This window comes from Elgaria multicarinata, chromosome 2 (genome assembly GCF_023053635.1).
Source record: "Elgaria multicarinata webbii isolate HBS135686 ecotype San Diego chromosome 2, rElgMul1.1.pri, whole genome shotgun sequence".
NCBI classification, from domain to species: domain Eukaryota; kingdom Metazoa; phylum Chordata; class Lepidosauria; order Squamata; family Anguidae; genus Elgaria; species Elgaria multicarinata.
The window spans coordinates 39,182,498-39,207,276 of record NC_086172.1 but is presented as its reverse complement, the minus strand read 5'-3'; the positions used below and the strand labels follow the sequence as shown (position 1 = coordinate 39,207,276).

The window sequence follows — 24,779 nt, the reverse complement described above, 5'->3', positions numbered from 1 at the left end:
CAATAAAGTACAGCAGAATAGTTGTCCAAATATGAATTATTAACCTATTAAACTGGAGATAGTTCACCTCGCAATAATTTCATAATTATCTATCTATGATGTGTTTCTAATAGTATAACCAAATCAGTATTTTTTTGATATAACTGTAAAACTAATCTGAAAAGTTACTATTCTAAAAATGAAACCTTCATCTGGTTGTAAATATTAAGATTATACCAGCAAGAATGAGTCTTTGGTAACTTAGTTGTAAGTGTAAAATACAGTGAGGAAGAGTGCACTTTTTTGATGGGGGGGGGCACATGATTAAATCTAGTCTTTCTGAGTAGTGATTTAAATCATGATTTAAATCAAATTGATTTAAATCAAATCCAGCCTGGTTGGCTGTAACATTTCATCCATGCTGAGATGAAAGTACGTGCTTAAAGCACTCCCCCCACCCCATTGCTTACAGCTGGGTTTTGTCTTTATTCTAAACATAGGACCTCTTTGTTGTATTACTCTTATCTTTTCAATATAAATTTGGTGATGGCAATTAAACAAGCCCTTTGTGTGCAGAAAAATATAGACTAAAAAGAAACTGGGTGTTAACTGACAGCTAATATTAGAATGAATACAATTACAGTAGTTACTTGTGCTTTGGAAATACAAATGACCTATGTTTTATTAGCAGAGAATAGGTATTCATAAACCATTCATAAACCATCCAACATAGCATATGTTATTTTACTCAGTTGTCATGTTGTAGTTGTTTGTTTATTTCCTTCCAAGCCACAGCTTTTAATAATTTGAAAGAGGGCTTCTCTGCTTCAAAATTTTTAATTTAAAATAAATTGATCATAATGCCTGTGATGGGCCTTGTAATTATTATTTAGTTGCTTCCCCTATATAAATATTGCTGAACTGTGAGTGGAGATTATTTATTAAGTAGCTTATAAATAATTGGGGGGGGGATGCATAGCCCACAGGTTTGATCTCCTCATGTCCCAAATTAGTTTTGTCTGCAGACATGTAACAGATACAAAATTTGCAAAACTATGGCCTTTGCTAGATCTACCAGAAATTCTGCACCGGACGAGGGGAGACCTTGCGATGCAAGTATCGCGGGATGTCACCCTAGTCTACACATCAGGCGCGATGAGCTCAAGGAGAAACCCATTGCGTCCACCATTTTTTTTAAGGAACGGAGCTCACAAACACTAGTGCACCAAGGTAAGTGGGTTTTTTTTTAATTGGGTTTCCCCGCTTCCCCCACCCTGCCCCCGATGGGCGCAGCTTCCGGCTTTTCTCACGCAGCGCCAGGAAAAGCTGCAAAAACAGGCCACATGCTCGCGGTCTCGGGCTGAGGGAAAAAGCGGGCCCAAAAGTGTAGGCTATATCCCGGGGCCAGGCAGGGTTGATCCCTGCCTGAGCTCAGTATCCCCTGTGCGTCATCTGGACGCACAGGGACGATCCCGGCTATCACCCCAGGATATAGCCTGGTCTAGCAAAGGCCATTGCCTACCCATTTAAGAGGTTTTTAAAACTGGGGGGGGGATCGACACTACTGCTTTAAAGCACTTTAAAGCACTTTATAACAGTTTTGACAACTGTTGGGGCCCAGGACACACTGCATATACAGGTTTCAAAACGTTTTCAAAGTGCTTTAAAGCACTTTAAAAGCAGTAGTGTAGATCCCCCCTAGCATTAAAATATTTATTATTCTAGATCTTCCCATTTTTTTGGGCTAATATCTTTAATTTTATATTCAAACTTGCAGTTAGTCTCTGAACTGTTTTCCTTCTAATTTAGGGTGACCGTATGAAAAGGAGGACAGGGCTCCTGTATATTTAGCAGTTGTATAGAAAAGATTTCATTTGTATGCATGCAGAACCTGGTGAAATTCCATCTTCATCACTTTAGTATATGTAGAGTGACCAGATACAAAAGAGGACAGGGCTCCTGCAGCTTTAACTGTTGTGATGAAGAGGGAATTTCACCAGGTGCTGCATGCCTATGAATGACACCTGCTGAAATCCCCTTTTCTATACAACTCTTAAAAATACAAGAGGCCTGTCCTCCTTTTCATATGGTCACCCAATATAATTAGACTATTCTATGGTAAAACACAGTGTAAACAAATGGAGAAAACAAAATGTAACTTGATTTTAGGTACCATATTAAGTGGATTATCTTAAAGTGGTTTGATATTTTCCAAGTAGCTATTTTAAAGCTGAGCGTGGTGGGATGCTCCTATTCTATTGACCAGGAGCTAGAGCTGAGACTTAAATGTGATTTGGCCAAGGCAGATCCATTGGAACATTTTTATGTCCTTATGTTCTGTGTTCTTTGTCTTTGCAGGGCCATGGAAATGTCCTGGTTTCAGAGTTAATACCAAAACCTGATGTAATCTTGTGTATCTGTCCTTGGGAAAGATCATTTAAAACCATTTTGACTGAGTACTAAGGAAATTGTCACGGATCACAAAATTGTGTCACAGCAGATGTTAGCTATGGTCTCAAGCCACAAAAATGTTTATTTGGCAGAAGGATTGGGATTTCAAAACTATATTTTGTGATTAAGCTTTAATTTTGTCTTAATAGAGTGCTTATATACTAATAACAGTTACTTAAGCCTTTTGGATGGACTAGAACTGTTATGAAATCAAAGAAATGACAGAACCAGAACTTAGATTTCCCCTTCCTAATTAATAGCATAAACCTATGCACATTTACTCAGTTGTAAGCCTCAGTGGGTTCAATAAAGCTTACTCTAAAGTAAGTGTGGATAGGATTGCAGTCTAAGACTGAATTTCTTTATCACTTTGATACAAATAGTAAAACCGATTCCATTGAAACTGTTCCAAAGTATCTGTCAATAAAATATAGTTATTGTTCCTTAAACATGCTGAAAACTTTTAGAGGGTGTAATATTTCAAGATTTTAATTATGTCTGAATCACAAATAAAAGAGACCTGGCATATGATTTTTTTTAAAGTATGTTTAGTCAAAAAAATATGGCCCTATGAGTGTCACAGGACCAATTAATCAATGATATAGAATAGGTGAAATGTTTGTTATTTAAATTGCTTCTGTTATATAAGTAGGAGGATTATAGGATGCAGTGCAAAGGTGCTGAAATCCTGCACACAGACGGCTTAAATTCGTTTTGGTGGAATTTTAAGCAGTGTGTTGGAGCATAGGATTGCAGCCTTCTGTGATTAAGTATTTTCAGCATAGAAAGAGATAAAAACTAAAGATGGCTTTAAACTGATGATCTCTTGGACCACCTTTTCCAGTGAAAAAGGCTTTGTGTATTGATGACCAAATTAGTTTGCATTTCCATGAAACTAACAGTTCTTTATATTTGCAAGTAGATTGTTTACTTGTGTGGGTGGGTGTTTGCGTGAACCTAAGAAGTGCCCTGCTGGATCAGACCAAGGGTCCATCTAGTCCAGCACTCTGTTCACACAGTGGCCAACCAGCCATCAGCCGGGGATGAACAAGCAGATATGGTGCAACAGCACCCTCCCACCCATGTTCCCCAGCAACTGGTGCACACAGGCTTATTGCCTCGAATACTGGAGATAGCACACAACTATCAGGGCTAGTATCTTATCCTTGAACCAAGAGTGGCATGCACGGTCCTTTTCCATCATAGTCTCTTTTACCATAGCTTGGAATTAATTAACACTCCCAAGATGTCTTCAAGGGTTAGGTTACCAAAGTATGGATTGCTGTAATCAGACATTCCGGGTCCACTAATGGACACAATTGGCAAATCATCCAAAACTGGTAAAAGGTACTTTATTGTATCAAGGGCACTTCGGTCTCCAATGACAAAACTAGATTAAGAAACATCCCAAGAAGTAACCTGTTCTTTTAGAGAGAGCACATTTTGGACATGAGAGCCTTCTTACCCACAGTGCCATCTTGTCAAGATTCAGTTTATTGCCCTCCATCTAACCCATTACTGAATCCAGGCACTGGATCAGCATCTGCACAGCCTCACCTGCCTCAGGTGTCAAGGGGAAATAGAGTAGAGAGTCATAAGCATAAATAGCAATAGCATAAATATTGAAGAGCTTCTTCTACTGCAGCAGAAGGGGTGAAACCAGGCTTTCAAACTCAGGCTATACACATTAGTAACAACTGCTTGATGCACAGCTGAGCTTTGGGGCTGATACAGAAGATGGTAAGCTCATAAAATTCAGTACAATGGCTTGGATCCAGATGTAGCCATATCTGAATAGAAAGGCTCCTTCCGTTCACAGAAGGCTTTTGATTCAATAAGGAAGTCCTGCTGGCAAAGTGCAGAGGAGGCAATTTTAGTGGATTTCCTCCTCCCCCACACCCCCATGCTCCCCCCAAAATCTGCTTTGGAGGATTGGGAGACCATCCAGAATAGCATGGGCAGTGGCTTCATATTATCCTGAGCACAACTCCACTCAGGGGATATTGCTGCTGTTGGAGGCAAAGTTTGAATCCAACTAATATTGTTGTAAACCGCCCAGAGAGCTTCGGCTGTGGGGCGGTATATAAATGTAATTAAATAAATAAATAAATAAATAATAGAGTCATATGTCAAGAAGAGAAATTAGCACAGACATTCCATTTCTTTAGTTCATGTGTGAATTTTTGGACTGGCAAAACTTTTTAGTCTTTTTGTTTTTCAAAATTATTGCTACAACAGTAGAATTTTCCCATTTATTATTAATATCAGTCTTCCATTTATTAACATGATAAGGTACTTCTAAGTAGCAAAGTGTTTTACAGTTTGGGTTAAATGCAATATTGTGAGAGTACTACCACCAGAGTAGATTTGGGAGACATGTGTAGGGCTTCAGTGGGCAGGGAGAAATAGGTTCTGCTAGCTGTTTCTGTTCTCCTGGCAGATGGCCAATGTTGTATACAAACTTTTACAACACTCCTGTAGTGAAGCTTATTATTATTCCCATTTTACAGATAGGAAAGTGAGATTGCAAGAAAATGCTTTGCCCAAAGCCATAATTGTGCTCTAATTATCATCTGAAGCACATATTCTCTTAAAAAACCCACACCACTTCTGGATATGCACAATTCAGAAGGGACAGCAGAAATGGGGAAAAAGGCTGTTGTGACAATAAACCCAGAAGACGACAGAAATTGGCCTATTTGTTCTTTGGCAGTGACTACCCAGTTTTATAGCCATATAGTGAGAAGTTTGTGAGAACGAGTCCATCCTTTCCTTTTTGTTTTGTTTTGTTTTCTGATAAAATATTAAAATCCTACCAACATCTGATGAAAGAGCAATATTGTGTTTCCAAAAGGGAAGTCTGGCAAATTATCATTTAATCTTTCCGTAATAAAATAGTGACTACAAACAGTGGTTTAAATTTCAGTGAAATTGGGAAATATGGTTAAATTTGGAAAACTAAATAGAAAGATAATGTGTGTTTATCCATACTATTTATGACAGAATTCCAAAATTATTTTCCTCAAGGCTTCATCATTAGATATTATACATTTTTAACCGGTGGCTGCTGTAGAAGTGAAATTATTTTAAGTGGCTTACATAATACAATACCTTTCTCTTTTACCAATTCCTAAACTGACACTGTTGTTTGATTATTGACTCTTATCACTCTTTATCTACAGATTAGGTAACAAATGGCTCAAAGTGAAGCTGTCATGCAGTTTTCCCTCTAAGATTTGCTGGTGTGTAGAATGGCATGTTTGTAAGATGGGGTGGGGGGTATGCATCAGTAGGAGAAAGTAGAATGAATTATCGCTGTGTTTTCATTTTTGTCCTATCGGTTGTTGTTACTGGTAATAAACTAACATTTTTATCACGAACATTTTTAGCTGTCGCCTGCATGCGATAAATTCCTGACAGCCACTTACTATGTAGATAATGCTGTCAGGTAATGCCAGGAAATCCCCCAGCAATCCCTCAGGAACCATTGTAACTTCAAATTAAATTGTAGACTAGAGGAGGGACTCGATGGCTTCAAAAGACAAATGACTTCCACCTCCATGCTGGATACAGTTACGTGATGACTGACACTTATTCATTCCTACTTCTGAGGTGAGTTTGGCTACATTCTGTTCCCTAGTTGACAGTTCTGTAAACCTCAACTGTAACCTTCACAATTGGTATTTATTGCTGTCTTTACAAATTTGAAAGATTTAACCGTGGCTACATCAATTACTTCAAGCAGTCAGAAAATAGGAACTCGCTTTCCCTCCCTGTGGTCTATTTGCTCTATGCCACCAACGCTCTTAATTCCCATTTCTCATTTCCCAATCTGCAACAACAACCAAAAGAGGAACAAAGTATTTCACACATTGTGAAAAAATAAAATAAAAATCACATCAATTCTCCAAACAGAATATGCAAATTAAGCTATAGAAAATGATCCAGTGTGCAGTATTTTAACTGCAGGAGTGGCTTTTTCTAATAAAATAATTGGGGTTAATTGTGAATGCAATCTTAAATAACTTTGCACTGTGATATTAGTGGAAGCTGTCTTCATTGAGTGAGTTATGTGTAGTGTTATCACTTCTGGTTTTACCTTTAACCCATTGGGCTGGTTTGATCTTGCTAGCTACATGTGGTTGGGTTTGCAAGATCATGGATGTCCCATCTGAATAGTGCCTCAAGCAGGCTCAAATCATGCAATCATTTCCCAGATGTTATGCTGCAGATAATTAAAGAATAATCTCTGCTGCTTCCTGAATAAAAATGGATGTGGATTAGGACCCTTCCTTCAGGTGAAATGACCTTGGACTAGGATCTTAGTCAGAAGTAACTTTGACAGGATCATCTGTATCTTAAAAAAGCCATATTGTAAATTTAATAATGGTAAGAAGAAGCTTTGCTGGATCAGAACAAAGATCAATTTACTCTAGTCTCTTGTTTCTCATAGTGGCAAATCAGATGTATTTTACATTTTTAATACCTCACCAATCAGACAACTCCTGAAGTTATTTGAAATTCTTTATTGGGGGTTTCATGCAGAGACATCTGCTTGGATGACATTATTCACTGGCTTGGTTTGCACATATCTATAAGCCAGGGTTGTGGGGAAATTGTGGCATAATGCTCCCTGATTGCTCCCACTGTAAATGGGACTGGCTAAACAAACCGTGAACCTTATGTCCATACTTAGTTTAGAACTATGTGTAAATCATGAACTCTAGCTCGTCTCTCTTCTGATCTTGGATTATGACTCTAGTTTGCTGTGGGAGAGACAACCAGAGTTCCTGGGTCACACACAATGCTAAAACTATAATGCTAAACAAACCACAGATGAAATGTCCATGGTTGATTTAGTGGTGAGCATTTACAAGCATATTATGTCTGAATTGGCCCATTGTGGACTGTCACATATTATGTCTGTTTCATTCCTGTAAGTGGCTGGGATAATCTTGTACAAATTGGTTTATAACACAAAACCATGGTTTGGCACTCAGCAAATATATCCAGAATAAATCTGTGGGTTGTGTGCTCCTCCTTCCCCCATTCAGAGCAACTTGCTGGTTTTCAGCAAGTGATAGTTTGCCCTTACATCCAAGCAGTAAACTAAGATTTGCACTTGCCCTGCAAAGTAGAATTTGATCTTGGTTTGCAGCTTTGGTTTTCATGGAAAGTGCAAACTATTGTTTGCTGGTTCAGGTGTAACAGCAAGCGATGGTTTGCCAAAAACCATGATATCAGTGTACGAGAGGAGAATATCCATCTCATAGCATGCTATTGTGTAGCAAGTTTGAGTCCATCTGAACCATGCTGCTATATATAGTAACCTGAATCCATGCCCATTCACATTCCTGTTAATTAAGTTTTTTATTTTCATTTGCGTTATGGTGAATCATGCATCTCCAAGGCTTCTTTGTTCAAAGGTTTGCCATTTAAGCTGTACAAGAAACTGTAGACAGTATAAATCCTACCCTTGAGACAGCATGCCTCAAGGAACAAGAAGAATTGTTTCAGGAAGAAATCCTATCCAGTTCACATGAACAGCAACATTCCCTTTATTGCTTGTATTATGATCACAGACCCACTTAATTGTAACTGTAATATTAAAGTTTTAAGACTCTGGCCCAGAAACAAGTACAACAGCCATTAAGGAAGGAGCAGAGCAGTAGAAAGAGGATGCTTTGTTTGGAACTGGTGAGGTAGAGAAAGTTCCCAAGTGGTTAAACCTGAGATACTCAAATACTTGCTAAAGTTTTGCCTCCGAAGCCCAGAGAAAAATGCTGAACATCACATAGCATTGATCCATCCAGATTCATTATTATATATTTATTGTATTAGGGACTCGATTGCTACATGATAGTTATGATACAGATCATTCTCACCATTACATTTTTCTCACTATAGGTGCTGCTATTACATCCCTCATTAGGAGAATTGTAATTAATTATATCAATACCCTAATATTCATATCAGACAGCATCTTCTCCAGCTACTAAGAGCTTACTCCAATGTAAGTCATATTGAATTCAGTATAACTTCTTCCTGGGGAAGTGTGTATTGTAGCCTAAATAACTTATTTCAAAATGCAAATCAGAAGTGCTGGTGTTGTGAGGTGGCCAAGTTAGCAGATGACACCAAGTTATTTAAAGTAGTGAAAACCCAAATGGACTGTGAAGAGTTCTAAAATGGGATCTCAAAACAGGGAGAATGGACAACAAATTAGCACATGCAGATTAATGTAAGTAAGCAAGGTGATGCACATTGGGACAACCAATCCTAACTTCACATATACACCAATGAGGCCTGAACTGGCAGTGATTACCTAGGCAAAAAAATCTTGGGATAGGCTTGGTAGCTCAATGATAATGATTACCATCCCCCACAAAAAAATTTGGGATTCCATGTTAGGGATTATTTATTTATTTATTTATTTATTGCACTTATATACCGCTCCCATAGCCAGGGCTCTCTGGGCGGTTTACAGAAAGGATTATTAGGAAAGGGACTGAAAATAACATCGCACTATATTTTATTTGAAATATTTCCAAATTGTCCCCAAGGCAATTTACCATAAAATCATGAACACAATAAAATATTGCAATTCCAAACAAAACTAAAACAAAACTGATAAAATACATTGCAAAAGGGGAACCTTATAAACAAAAGGAACAGAGAGGAACCGCCCAGAGAGCTTCAGCTATTGGGCAGTATAAAAATGTAATAAATAAAATAAATAAATAAATAATATACTTAATCAGTAAAAAGTAGGGGTGGATCAGTATAGTTTTTACCATCCATCTAAACTCCACTAATGAGAGAGCCAGACTAACCTCCCTGGGAAGAGAGTTCCACAGCAGAACTGCTGCTATACAAAAGTCCCTGACATGTGTCCATAGCAACATCACCCCTTTAGTAGCTGTGTCACACAGCAGGGTCTCAGATAAAGAACGTAGGCTCTGGGCACGGTCGTATCAGTGATTTTCAGACCTTAGTCCTGGGGTTTCTCTGAACCTTACCTCAATGGGAATATCAACAATGGTGAAACAACTCATCTGGAAGACATCTATCTCACTACCTGTCTTCCTGTGCAATGCAGAACTACAGGGTCGTGTTCTCTATATTTTTGTATGTATTGTCCATATATTAGGAAATAGGCCTAATAAGCATGGTGAGTGCCCCATAAGAACATATAGTGTACTCTAGAAAATGCCTATGAGGAAAGAAGGGAAGGCACCAAAGGGAATGTACCTACACTCTGTAGTGCATTTAGTTAATTTTAGACTCTGGGCTTAATAGTCTTATTCCCTGCCCGCTCGTCCGCCCTCTTTAGATGGTAATGCATATTATTCACTTACTTCAAAATGTGTCAAGCCAGCCATGCTGTATTTAGATCCCATCTTGCTTTTCTGCTGAGTGGGTCCCTGAACTTCTGCCCCCAAAAGCACCCTGACAGCACCATTGTTTAACTCAAAGAATTGTGCAGGTTAAAGAAGTTCTTTATTGTGTCTTAGCAAATTGCCATTATACACAAAGTGCAGGTTAAAGGGGATGAACCCCATGTGCACTGCCTGGATCACCTTGGAAGAAAAGTAGGATGGCATTATGATAAAGTACTAGAAAGACTATTACCTTTGGAAATATTTCCTTTGTTTATGAGGCTTGCTTATGCAGGAAGAAGTCTGACCATTTCTCTGTGGTCTGAAGAGAAGGCATCTGTTCAATAATCTTGATGTTCCCTGGCATCTGTATAAATTGTCTGGCTATTCAGTCAACAGTGGTCACATCTGGTTAACCCTTGATATCTCCTGATGAAGGGGATTACAAATGTAGCCTCCATGGCCCTTTTGTATATATTTTTCTCTTTGAAAGTAATCAGAGGGTACAACATTCATGGTGTAACTCTTTTTCTTTTCTTTGGCTTTATTGCCAGGAGCCTTCATAGCAAATTACAGGTTTTCCTGTAGTAAAAGCTAAGATTCTTGTTAGCCAAGTATAACAGGGCAAAGGTAATACTACCTTGGCTCCAACTATATAGGAAGTCCAGGGATGGCCCTACTATTAGGCAGAGTAAGGTGAATGCCTCAGGCAGCAGATGCTATGGGGAGACAGTGGCTGTTCTTCAAGAGTCCCTGGCCATTCCTCTCATTGGATGATGGAGCTGTGTATGGCTCCTAAACTACCCTTAGGTGCAATGGAGGATGCTATCCCATTGCCAGTGTTAAAGTAAGATGCAACTGACATGCCTCTGTACATGGAACAGAGAGCAGGTGCCTTCTTATTTATTTACTTTACTTTATTTATTAAAACATTTGTATCCCGCCCTATATCACAAGGATCTCAGTGGGGTGTCCTTCACCTCAGGCAGCTAAAAAAGCTTGGGCTAGCCTTGGTGATGCTGACTGCATGCTGTAAATCCCATGTAAATTAATTCACCAGTCTCATCCTGTTGGGGCATAGCAGTTCATAGTGCTTGATACAAGTGCCCCTGATATAAGTACAGGGATCCAGACTCAGACTTGGTTGCAGAACCAGTCATTAGGGTTTGAATATTTGCTTCCTCTTGACCACAACTGTTACTGGTGGAGGCAGAATGGAGGAAATCCCCTTACCCAGTATCCTAAGAGCAGTCCCAGAGCCTGTGCATTGGAACATCTCCATGCTTTGAGGGATTAATTTTTTTACCAGTAATAAATGGTCCAGAGCTGTGTGATTCTACCTCAATTGGCCATCATGCCCCTTCAGCTGTACACAAAACTTGACTTTCCCCACTGTCTATGCAATCATGCCTGATTGCACCTTGTGGCAAACTCAAATTCTTAGGATCAGAGTGCCTCTGTATGCTACTTTTGGGGCCTACTGATATAACCAAATTGCAAGAAGATCCGCCCTCAGCATATTTGGAGATTGTATCTAGTTTAAAAGCTTAAAAAGACTTCTTGCTAGTTAGAACCAAAAAATACTATCTCAGCAGAATCACTGAAGTATAAAATCAGTTTTCATAGAAAGAATAATGTTAGGCCATCTTCTGTTAGAGAATTTTCTTGGACTCGTTGGCTGCAGAATTCTGTCTTCCTGGTCCCTTTTTGAAGTCGTCTTGGATAGTTAACTACGGATGGGAAAATCAGCAAAGCTTGAGTTTGTCAAGCTTCTCCAAGTTCCACCTTGAAGCTTGATCCACTCATTGTGAGCTTTTTCTTGTTGTTTGAATGGGAAAAGTGCGCATTTGGGAACACATTTTTTAAAGTGTGCACCCAAACTTACATTTCTCTGCTAGCCTATATTGTCTAAAATTGTGGGTGTTAGAGAAAAATGAGAATTTTTAAAGTGTGCATTTTCCTACAGGATGCATTTTTGGACCAGTATCACTCAGGAATGTGTGTTCGGAGTGTGTGAAGGGGGAAAGTTCTGGTAAAAAAACAAAGGAGCCATAATGACATCCTCACACATCCCTAGTTCACTGTACTTTTTTCCTGACTTAGTGCAAACTAGTATCTTCAGTGAGTGATTGACAATAGATTGTTAATGGAGATATCAGTTGTGCTCTGGCTAAAAGATGAAGGAGGTCTCAAGATGTGAAACCTGAAACTGCAGTTACAGTGACCAGTGATCAATGTTTGTAAGCAGGGGTCCCTGAAAATTGTCCTAACTGCAGCTCAGAGGGATGCTATGTTCTGATGGAAACATTAGGAGAACTCTGTGCGCTTGATCACTTGGCTTGCTGCAATGATAACCTGTGCTCAAGCGTCACAATGCAGGGGTGACCTTCACAGAGCCTAGGGAGGAAATCTTGTTTGCCCAGCATCCCAGGATAATTAGGAATGGTTGCTAGAGCAACACAACATCCTTGGTACATACCGAAGGGACAGCCAAAATGCCAATTAGAGCATTGCAGCTAAAATAGCAAACTGTTTTAGGAGCCAAAGCATTTTTATCAATTACTGCCAGATTTTGTTCACTTTGTTTTTCCAGCAGTGATGTTGAAAGTCCACTGAATACAAGGAGCAAACAGAGAAAATAAGAGGAGGGGAGAAGTGGAAAAGTGTATAATTCTACTTGGAATTAAGTTCCAGTGAAATCTGTAAGATTTAACTCCAACCAAGTGTGTGTGCAGAGCTTCCTACTAAAAACAGAATAACAAATACAATGGGGGAAATAAAAGTAAATTGCAACTTTTGAAATTGCTTAAAACAGCCACTAAAATGTATTGGATGCATTTGTGGGCTTATATTCAAACCCTTGTTTGTGTGGCTGAAGGCGCTTTAGTTGATGCATGGCTGGGGTTGCTGATCCCTCCTCCCCAGTATAGCTCCTTGGATCCCTTAAAAAGCTGCTCTCAAGAGGGCTGGGAGAGCCTTTTGGTGCAGGATGTGATGTGCATGTAGGACTGAAACAGCGTTGGGGCCTGAATATCAGCAGCTGGCTTTGGGATTTGTTCACCTGGTCACAGAGATGGTAGTAGCATGGGTCTCAAATCTTGGATTCTAAAAATGACTCAAGTTTATGTAAAAGAAGGTTCGTGGCTTATTACAAACATAAATTATAACAACCCAAGCAATTATAGCATTATACTTATTATGACCCACTTAAAATAGATACGGATCTGTTCAGATTGTAAATTTATATGAAGTCCAGTGTGGAAAGTATCCTGAAAATGGCAGAAGGGTGCACAATGCATGTGTGTATGTGTGTGTGTGTCTCCTCTTTTTGCAGTCACTGCCTCTTCTCCTCATCCCCCATGGGAGGGCACAGGTCTCTCCTTTGGGGTATGCAAATGTCAAGTGAGTAGCAGAAGGGCATTGCATCTCATGAACCATCCTAGCTTTCAATATTTATTCTCACTTGTTCAGCTTTTCAAATATGACTCTGCAGGCCAAGGATTTCAAGAAGTAGAGTTACTGCAATGTTGGCATTTCAAGGGATGCTGTGCTTACTGCCTTCCAGTGCACCCAAAAGGAATCTCCTGTCTTCTCTCCCCCCCCCCCCACTTTATTTGAGTCACTTTCTGGCTCTGTAACAACCCTTCTATAATTGTAAAGATCTATTTTTTACTTTTTTCTCTCCTTGTTTCAACTCATCCAGTCCAGCTACGTCCTACTTAATCTTCTTTCCACTTTGGTGACCTGTTTTCAGATCTATTTTCTAATAGATTGTTGTTATTAGGCTACAGTAAAACCTCTACAGTTTTTTTTTCTGATTCTATTACTGTAATGGAAAATGGGTTCTATGAGCCAGGATTTTTTTTTTATCATGTTTGAGAGCACTTAGTCATTATTTTGTATGCACAGCAAGTGGATTGATGAGTCACTGTCTCCTTGCAGATATAGTAAAAAGGAGGGAAACATATCAGCATCTTACTCAGATTCTTGTTCTGAGTCATTTCTGCTTACCTCATTGACAAAAATAACATAGTGCAGTTCTGGAATCGCATTAGCTCTGTCACAAAGTGGTTCATTAATCCATTCCAGTTGCAGGTTTTGTTACTGGTAATGATGCAGGATTCACTTGACCCATAGAATTATGTCTTGTTAGTAGGCATTTCCACTGGTACATTCATGGCATTTAAAATCATACCTTGGGATCCTCTTGCAGTTGTAATACAGCATATAGGATTGGGGCATTGAGGTGTTCATACAGAACTGAATATTTGAAACCGTTGTCACCACTAAATAATATAGAATATGCCCAGAGAGGTCCGCCTGGTGCCTACACTGTACTCCTTTCGTCGCCAGCTGAAGACCTTTTTATTCTCTCAGTATTTTAACATTTAATTTTAACTTAAATTTAAATTTTACTGTTTTAACTCTGTATTTTAATTTTATCTAAATTTTGCTGCGTGGTTATTATCCTGGTTGTGCTTTTTATACTGTATTTTGTATTTGTGCTTTTAACCTGTTGGTTGTTTTATTATGGTTTTAATTTTTGTGAACCGCCCAGAGAGCTTCGGCTATTGGGCGGTATAAAAATGTAATAAATAAATAAATAAATGTGCTACTGTTAATCCAGATTTCTGAATTGCTTTCCAGAGGTCATTTCTGACAACAGAATAAGTATCAGTGCATTACAATACACTATTAATTCTGTGAAATGGGCAGTCCGTTCCTATGCCTTGTTTATAGTTACCATAGTAGTGCAAGGAGAAGTTTGCATTTTGGAAGCTACATTATCACTCTGTAGTAATACCGTATATGCTGAATATATTTTCAGCACACAGCTGTTCAGTCCTGAGCCAAGCTTTGAAGTAGGCCATAACTGGGGAATCAAATTCCAGAGCAGACTGATGAGAATCCAGACGGCCAGAAGCAAATGACACCTTCAAAGGTGGGTGTAGTTAGGATCTGGATCAAGCAGACAAGGAGGGAAAGACAAGGGGTTTCCTGTGGCTACTCAGTGAGGAACTGATGTGGACATGAGGGCTGCTGTGTCCCATTTGTCTCATGTGGTTCAGCTGATGATATTCGGGCTGGAATTGGAACCTAGAGGCTGTTCTTAATCTACACTCTTACTATGACTGGTTTACTGAGAAACCAGGTAAGCATTCGCATACAGGGGATCAGATGTGGGAGACAGGTTGCTGGATGCCATGGTTTGCGACACAGCCCCACCCCCAAAGGCTACATTAGCTCTTTCCCTAACTGCTTTTCAAATCAGGATAGTGAATAAGGATTCATTCTCGAAATAAACATAACTTGAATGACATGAATATGAAAAGCTACATTCAAGCTATTTTGCTTTAGGTATGGCTCACTTTTCATTTCTTCCTTCCTTTTGCTCTTTAGGTCTCAATGATTCTGCATGAAAGCTGAGGTAAACCATGGCAGGTATGCTAAACATGTTATGAATGTTAAATTTTAGCTGCTTGAAAATCCAGTGATAGAAAGAAATAATCCTAAGTAAAGGAGTAAAGGTCTGATCCAGATATAATTGTATACAGCATTCTGTGTGCAGCCAACCTGAGATAGTGATGCGTATTTCAGTGTGCATTACAATAACTCCATCCAAATGGCTTCGAGTAAATGGCAGCTGCATCAGATACGTCATGTCCAAATGTGCAATTGTTATGCAGATGCACTTCTACGTCCTGCATATGTGTGTAGTTGCCAATCCGACAAGAGACTTCACATGCAGAAGCAGCTTTTGCACACACACACACACACACACACACACACTCATATAAACCTTGTAGATGAATAGATAATCTAACATGAAACAACATCTACATTTTACAGTGCATATGATACAGTGTCATTGATTCTCCTGTCCATGCAAGACTATAATTCCTTTTATTAACGTCTTCATCGTGCACTAAGCCTGAAATGATGCAAAGCAAGTATTTTTTATCAATCAGGCTATGTAAAGCAACATAAAAATATTGATTTTACTTTGGTTTTATTTTGTAGCTGTTTGTAGTATTATTTTCAGGTTTTATGCTATATTTTATGTTTTTATATTTTATGGGTTTAGCTCTATTTGTGAACTGCCCAAAGAGCTTTGGCTATTGGGCAGTATAAAAACGTAATAAATAAATACAATTTGGTGAGATTTAAGTGGAAGAAAGATACAAATTCAGAGAAATTTGGTATGCTTGCAGGGTTTATATTGATCTGTTTATTTATTTATTTACAATATTTATATACTTCTCCCCATTCAAAATATCAGAGCGGTGTACAAGATAAAATAAAGTAAAAACAGAAAAAACACACATTACAAATAGATTTTTAAAAGAAGCATTTAACTGTGACAAGAGGGCCTAGTTGTTTGTACTGTGCTTATTCAGTGTGTGTGTGTGTGTGTGTGTGTGTGTTAAAAAAATCTGCTTAGTCTACATATGTCTTTACAGAGCGCATGATGTCAGTAATCTCTGCATATTCAGCTATCTGACTTGATAGTAATCGTGTCATAATGTCTCTTCATCATTATCTTCAAGGACAATTCCAATTAATTAAGCATAGAAAAGTAGCCTGAATTTTTGAAAAGAATAGAAGCATGCTTCAATTTGCATTGATGAATTAGCACTGCTACTGCCTTCTCAGAGTGTTATAGTAATGAAAATTGCTGAATGTATGCTGTTCCATGTGTTTCCTTGAAGCTTAGTATGATATTTTCTTAACACCTCCAGTTAGTGCTGAAGTAGTGTAACATTTTTCTCTCTCCCTGTCAATACTTGTGTACATCCAATAGAGGTTTCTTTGGTTGAGATTTGGAAAAGAGTGGGGAACTGTTGGCATGTTGCTAAAGAGCTTACATTAGCAAAGGAACGTTGAAGAAGTGTGTATTGCAGTTGAAATAAAATGTGGTCTGTAAACAAAGCCTCAACTTTGCTTTCAAAGCTAAATTATGATGGATGCCATTGACATTCAGAAGACAAAATGGCAGCCAAGACATCCTGGACTGTAGAAACACTTTTTTAAACACTGTCTTACCATTAATGCTCAGATGAAGAGATATCCTTGAGGTGACCTTCCATTCTTTAAAGTTGCAGTTGTCATAAAGGACAGTAAGCACCTAAGCCTATTCATTTAATAATCTAACTTATTTATACATTCCCTGCACTAAGCCAGACAAATTGTAGGAATGGAAATACTTTTAACTATAGATAATGCTGGTAATGTATGCACCTTTTCAATGCAAAGGTATCTATGGTGATTCTCATCTATTCAAGCTACATGAAACCGTTGAGTGCAGTCATCTGGAGTATTGGATTACGTTGTCATCAATATGTTGATGACATGGAGCTCTATTTCTCCTTTTCATCTTCAGGTGAGGATGTGGATGTGCTAAATCATTGCCTAGGATTGGATGAGGGTTAATAAACTGAAAGTCAGTCCAGACAAGATTGAGATGCTGTTCGTCCTGATCGGACAGAGAGTGCTCAATCTGTTCTGGATGGGGTTGCATTCCCCCTGAAGGAGCAGGTTTGTAGCTTGGGGATCCTCCTGAAGCTATCTTTGTTACTTGAGACTCAAGTAGCCTCAGTGACAGTAGCTTCAATGGCATGGACTGCCTTCTTCCAACTTTGGTTGGTGGCCCAGTTATGCCCCTATCTGTACAGGGATAACATGATCTCAGTTGTCTATGGTCTGGTAACTTCCAAGTTAGATTTCTAGGGCTGCTTTTTAAGGTGGTTTAGAAACTGCAGCTAGGTCATAGGTCATACCTCTCCAAGCACCTTGTCCACATCCTCAACTGAAACTGGTCCCACAAACTAGACCAGACAGTACTCGCTGGAACTGTATCAATGATGGTGTTTAGGTCAGACTGAATATGAACAACTGTACCTTCACAGTGCCAAGCAAAAATGTCACAGTTGACCCTCAAGGATTCCAGCGTATCCTTTCCAGGGTCTAGATGTCACATTTCTGTCTAATTTGTTGTATTGTGAGGAATCAGTGCATGCTGAAATCTATTGGGTGCTTTGCAACGGCTAAAATGTCCTTAGCATAACATTGTCCTAGCCTTGAAGGAGAGATGTGTTGGGTCTCCCTTAGCCTTGATCTTTTCTGAGACTGTCTCATAGCTTATTATTTTTTAATAATACCCACTAGCTTTTATGATGTGGTGGTCCAGCATTCCAGTAGGTCTGAACAGCATCATCATTTTTTATTTTAAGCCAGTAGACATATATCAGCACACATTAACAGCTTGAAAACCCTAGAAGGCAGCATCAGATTACTCTGAGAAATTGTCCCTGGATTATGATTAACCTAAACATGTCAACTGAAGTATAGTGGATTTGAGAGATGGGGAAATAATCTTCAGCTACTCAATCCTGTAAGAGTAGTCTGTGTGCAGAAGACATTTACTACTAGCTTTCATTCTTTGTATACAAAAGGGTGTTGGTGGGGCAAAAAACCCTACAATACTCAGGGCTGCTCACATAAGAACTGTTGTGGTTGCTGTTCAGATTGCCATTTCCTTGTTTCGCCAACTTTTAATTAGTTAAATTTGATTGCACCAACTGTATGTGTACGGCAGAGACACATGGGCATTCTCAAGCACAGCAACACCCACATAGTCCACTACTGCACCCAGGGACCTGCAACTTACAACTCAGATGAAGCTAGTGTCATGCAGTGGTTAGAATGCAGGACTAGGATTTGGGCGTTCCAGGTTCTAGTCCCCACTTGGCCATGTAACTCACTGGGTGACTTTGGGCCAGGCACTGGCTCTCAGCCTAAGCTACCTCACAGGGTTCTTGTGAGGATACAGTGGAGAGGAAGAGGAGGATCATCCAAGCCACCTTGGATTCTGTGCAAGAGGGGAGGAAGGCAGGATGTACATATAATAATAAATGAATAAAATAAAATAAATTCTACTTATAGTCAAACTTAATTTGGTGGGCGACCATGGAATAAACTTCAACACAAAGACGGAGTTTTATTATGTATATAGATAACACTTATATGAGTGTATATAAGCCTTTGTGACTGTATTCACAGCAAGCAATCCAGGCAAACAGCTGATGGAGTTTCTACTTGCAATCCAAAAATGATTGCCCTAGACCTTGTTTTGTTTCTTCTTGCTGCTATACAGTTCCTCAATTCCTTTCTGTTTTAACAAGTTATTACCAGGGTGCGCTGCTGAAAGATGTTTGCATAGTACTGTTCGAGAAAACTATTTATTTTTCTTCAGTTTCTTATTTTTTCTTCTCCAGGACTATGTGCTAAAAAGAGCATTTTGGTCATTCTGCTCTCACGGCTAAAATTAGCAACGTGTTATCAAAATATTTATTTTATACTCTCCCTCATGATGCAAAAATAATGCAATGATAACTCCACCCCAGTTTAATAAGTTGTCTCTGTTCTGATCATCTTTTATTGATTTTAATTAGATTTTGTCATGGCTGAACAACTTACAACTGCAGTGTTTAAGAGCCAAATGTTTGCCCTTGTGTAGCTGATCTTTTCCCCCACAGTTAGTTTGTGTGTGTGTGAGAGAGAGAGAGAGCGCGCACTGGATTGGGATCATGGAGGGAGGGTGGATTCTTGATCAGAATTGGTCTCCCTGCCAGTGCATCCTGTTCTTTCCAGTGGGAGGAAAACTTTTATTGGCAGCAATGGGAGCTTTCATCCCTCCCATCATGAAAAGCAGGTGTGAGGTGGGGTTCCAGTTGGGCCAAAGCCCTCTTTCCTCCCTGCCACAGAGCTGATCTAGCTCACCCTACACATACACATGTGCCTCTGAGATGGCTATTTGTTTTTTAAAAAGTTAATTTGTTTAAATATATATAGGTGGAGCAGAACAAACATTTAAGCATAGCTTATTGAAAGGTGCCACGTTTTGGAATGATAAATGTACAGATAATCCCCCCGTATTCGTTTTTTTTCCTGATCTGGTTGTGACAACAGCATGTATTAGATGAGTCTTTAAGTTAATTTTTAAATTTTATTTTATATGATTAAATAAAGATTAAATTTAAAAAAATTAAAAAATAGCAACGCAAGGGCAAACTATGTGACAAGTGTCACATCCAGTTTGGACGTAACTCTTGCACTATAACAGAGGTAGGGAACCTGCAGTCTTGCGATTGTTGGACTACAGCTGCTATCATCCCTGAGTATAGGGACTGATGGGATTTGGGATTCAAGAACGTCTGGAGGGCTACAGTTCCCCAGCTATAATGACACCAAATCAATAAAAAGAAGAACATTAGCTCTGCTTTTTAGACAGTATTATGTACGTTTGATTATCTACACAGAAAAAAAAATGAAAGAAAAATGTAATATGTGAAATGCCCCTAAGAAGTCATGAAATATTGCGTGTTCAGTGCACAACATTTTGAAAAACATACTCTTGTTTGTAGTATTCCACATTTTATTAAAAGCTTATATTCAATTACCGTGGCTTACACATCAGGATTCTAGTTAAGGTAGGGTTACATCAGACATTTCCATGGAGGTCATCTTTTATCTTACAGCTTGTACAGGCACATAGTTTATAACACCTCTGTGTTGCTGAGTTTGGAACAAATATTGATATGGTATGAAACTGTTATCTAATAAAAGCACGTCTGAAGATGGCTTTGAAAAGTACAACATAAAGTTATTTGCAAAAACCCTTTTGGGTATTTCATACAATTTTATTGACAGTTGAAGTCATCATCTCTGATGAGTTAATTCTGACTCAGCTGTCAGTTCATAAGTCCAATGAAAGTCACTGGTCTTAGGGGATAATAAAAACATATTGGCTGATGCTATGGATCTATTTTATCTCTGACAGCAGATGTTTATGAGTAATTTTAATGTTGGTTTGATCAAACCTGTAATAATTCAGGGGAAGGTAACCTCTGGTAATTAGGATGGAATTCATATCCTGTTGAAGTCAGTGGCAGAGCTCCCATTATTTGAATGGGCCTGGATCACATTCATTGACGCTCTTGAGATGTAAAAGCCTCGTTTAATGTTTCAAGCCTGGTTTAACATTACAGGAATCGGCACGCACATGTCTGAGGCTTGCACACTCCATCTTTCTCCCTCTCTCTCTTCCCCCCCTCCTTTTGCATGTTGCAATTGAAAGCTGACAATCATAGCAATCAGAAAACCATGATTTGCTGTTTTGTCCAAACCTGGCAAACTGTAGTTTGTTCACACCATAATTTTTAGGTTCCTATGAAATGGCAAAGTATGGTTTGCTGCCAACTATGATTGGAAGCTTTCAGTCACTGCACACAAGAGGAGGAAGGAGTGTGCCTGCCCATGGCTCATACCTGCTTCTTCTCCTAACACTAAACCATAGTTAAATTTGAATACTCCCATTGTATTTTACTGGAATTCAGTGGGTGAATTACATCCATCAATTGAATTGTTTAGTAGAGGAGGTGATAAACAAAATAATAGTATTCAATATGGTTAGCATTAAACATTTCTCCTTCAAATGAAAACTTTATTCAGCATAACGATAGATTTGTTGCTTTTGCCTAGCCATGCTTTCCAGAATAGAAATAGCAAGTTCACAGAACAGCATTGTTCCCTGAAGAAAAAAGACTTTGTAGTTCTAAACACATTGGGGAATATTATGCTTTATAAATCTGGCAACACTCACAAAAGTATGTAAGTTCTGTATATCGAGTATTGCCCTCTTGTTGCTATAAAAGAGAACCATATCCATTTTTCCTTAATTTGATTAACTGTTGTGCAACTGTGAGTCCTACAGTCTCCATTTTATTGGTTCACATAATGGTTCAAACACCCGTTTTTTCCTGAGCCCTTACAATTTAAGCTGCTATTACCTGTTGCTAACAACTATCGTTCAATGATTATTTCTGTATATTGATTCATTAAAATGTATATGCTCTTTTACATTGTTCCTGGAAAAGGAATCAGCTGTTTTAGTAATGGCTTCTCAGTAACTATAATCTTTCACACAGACAGACTAATCCATTTTCTGGTGCAACACTGTTATTCTGTCATTTTTCAGAATACCTGGTGGTATTCTGTTGGTCCTAAAAGCAATTGCCATTTCTAAACACAGGCTGTTTTGTTTGAAGCAGTTTATGTTAGGGCAATGTGCCAGCTGAGATCCACTGAATTCCTTGCCCCTGTTGCATGAAGTATGACAGATGAGCATAAGACTGAAGGCCTTCTCAGTGCTTGCATGCTTTGGGACGCCCTCACTTAATTTATTCCATATTTCAGGGGGAATAAAGGTAGGCAACAATCTGTCTTCGTGTTTCCTTCTCCCCTCTCCCAATTAAGTGCAGCTAATCTAGATTCTTGACTATATGTATCTTTATATGTTGTAACCTGTCTTCTATATTTTGGGTTAAATACAACTGTAAAGCATTATTTCCCTATGTCACATTGCCTTGTGAGGTGGGCCAGATGCATACGGCTCTATCTGATGGTGTGTCATAACCTATTTTTTTGTCTAAACTTGGGTAAGGGGACCCCAGAGGTGAGCCAGTTATCTACCTGGGCTGGAGAGAGTGCCCAGCTAAAATCTCCTGACCACAGGCTGATAGCCTGCTGATAGCCTCCTACTTCCCAGTAGGTCTAAATCCAAGAATTCTGATAGTGAACCAAGTGGTTAGGTAGGTGGGACATGAAAAAGCTCCTCTCTTAGATCAGAAAATCACACTCCAAACCTCCAGTTCAAATAAAAAGAAGGTGTTTCTTAGAGGAATAAGACAAGAAGGAAATGCATAGTAGGCATTGGAAAAATAACCAAAGTAAAACAAAGCTTGCAAACCTATGCTAAACTCCTTGAGATAATATACAATGCAGGGCTACAATTGCAGAATTGCAAAACACGCAGTATCCTTGGCTGGTTGGGAAAGGCACTGTAGATCCAGTGTGACCAAAGATCTATTACAGATTTATTAGGTTTGTCCAGGAGATGACTTTTTTTCAGGAATAACTGCCCAACTTAGTTCACCAATCAGGTGAAAATCCTTCTTCTCACCTTTTGGACTAGGAGATGAAGCCAGAAAACTGTTAATTAAAAGGGTAATATATTGGAAAGCTTCCTATTTTGTAGATTTGGAAGCCAGGGAAAAAACTGTGTTATCCAGAGAGGGCTGTGCATGTCAGCATCCTGGGCCGGATCTACACTACTGCTTTAAAGCGCTTTATAACAGGTATAAAGTGCTTTAACTGCTTTAAAGCGCTATAAAACTGTTATAAAGCACTTTAAAGCAGTAGTGTAGATCCAGCCCTGGTCAAAGATGCTTAAAGCTGTAGAGAAATGGATTTTCAAGGGCAGCTCTGTGGGACATAAGTCTCGTCCTTCTTTCCACACTGCCAGAAAATCCCAGCCCTCCTGACCAGATTTTGAGGGTGTGTCAGCTCCAAGTGTTTTCCCCTTATGCACTGCTTGCTGCCCCAGTTGGGACAGTGCATGGCATGCAGAGGACACACACTACTCAGTTACTGTTCGGAGGAGTGACTCCTCCGAGCGCTAGCCCTAGTCCCTTCCCTTCATGGGCCACTCACCCCATTTGTCACAACAAGCAGTTTGCAAAGGAGGTGCCTGGCTCGGGTGCCCTTTGGGGAACGGCTCCGCCAAGGGCAGCCAAATCATTTCCTTTGGTGCGTCCTTCATCACCCCAGCCAGGATGGTGCATGGCACATGAAGGAGGTGCCCAGCTTGGCTGGCACTTGAAGGAAATGCTCCTCCAAGCACCAACCAAGTCCCTTTTTCTGTGCAGAAAGAGGCACGGAGCTCTCTTTGTACAGAAAAAGGGAAAATAGGCAGACTGGGCTAGATGATGTCAGGTGGGTGCTTCATCACCCAGCCCATCAGATTGGGCCAGATTGAAATTCCAGTCCCCGGACCAATACAGTTTCCCACCTCTGACTTAAATAATATGTACTTGAGATCCACAATTTACCCAGTCAGAGAAATCAGATGATTTACAGGGAAACGGAGGGCATGACATCTGTTGAATCCTAATTGCAACACTTTATAGTAATGTGTAATGTCATTGCATATTAATACTGTATTGTGCATCCATTTAGCAATATAATATTTACAATATTTTTAAAATCTAGAATATTAATTTATTAAATGCAAATATAGTACTAAATTGGAGCACACTTTTTTGATAGAACAATTCTAGAGTATTATTGATTTATGCCTTTGGGGATTTGAGGGGGCTTAAAACAGTGGATTTGAATAATGTCTCAGTTCATTTGTTTTAATTCCAATTTGCCTTTCCCTCTCTCATGGATTGCCCCGAATCCTTGGGATTAGAAGGGGAAGTGAAAATAATGCAAAGTCATTGCTGACTCAATTGTATCTGCAGCAGATCTCTTTGCTCTTCCTACCCAAGCTAACACAGAAGCCGGGTTGCTGCTTGAAAACATGCATCAAGGGTGTCTGTATGTGTATGTCTTCTTTTTAAACAAAGAAATTAATATAAGAAAACACACTGTGCATACGCAATCCATTGTGCAAGAGTTGAACAGTTGTGGAGGTGGTAGCTGTTCAAAGCATACATTTTTAGGTGGTATGCTGAAGTGATCAAGTTAGGAAGGGAGTAGGTCACAGACGGTCCATGATTAAAAGTGTTGTTGATGTTTTAGGCTGCTGACGAGATTTTCTGCGCATGGTATGCTGTTTAGGACACTCTCGTGTGTGTATGTGTGTGTGTCCACATACAATCCCTGGTCACACAATAGACACCTCTGAGCTCCTCACAATAGGATTACCAGTACCTTACTGTATGTAGCTTTGGGAGTGTTTTCTAACCATAGGCTCTGTGACAAGAAGGTTCTCTATGCTTTCCTAGGGCATAACCTATGTTTCCTGTCAGCCTAGAACACTGAAGGAGAAGCCTTGAGTAGGGAGCAAGAAATACAGCTTGCTGTTTTGCTTCTTTTACCGTACATTCAGATGAATAATAAGCAAGC

The 24,779-nt window shown here is 39.3% G+C and overlaps 1 protein-coding gene across 1 annotated transcript in view; it reads left to right on the top strand.

The window, feature by feature from the left end:
- OSBPL6 (oxysterol binding protein like 6) overlaps window positions 1-24,779 on the top strand; it is a 104,992-nt gene that overhangs the window by 7,052 nt on the left and 73,161 nt on the right. The window contains exon 2 of the mRNA XM_063116319.1: window positions 15,210-15,251. The gene's annotated coding sequence lies outside the window, so the exon portion shown is untranslated. The remainder of the gene's footprint in view (window positions 1-15,209; window positions 15,252-24,779) is intronic.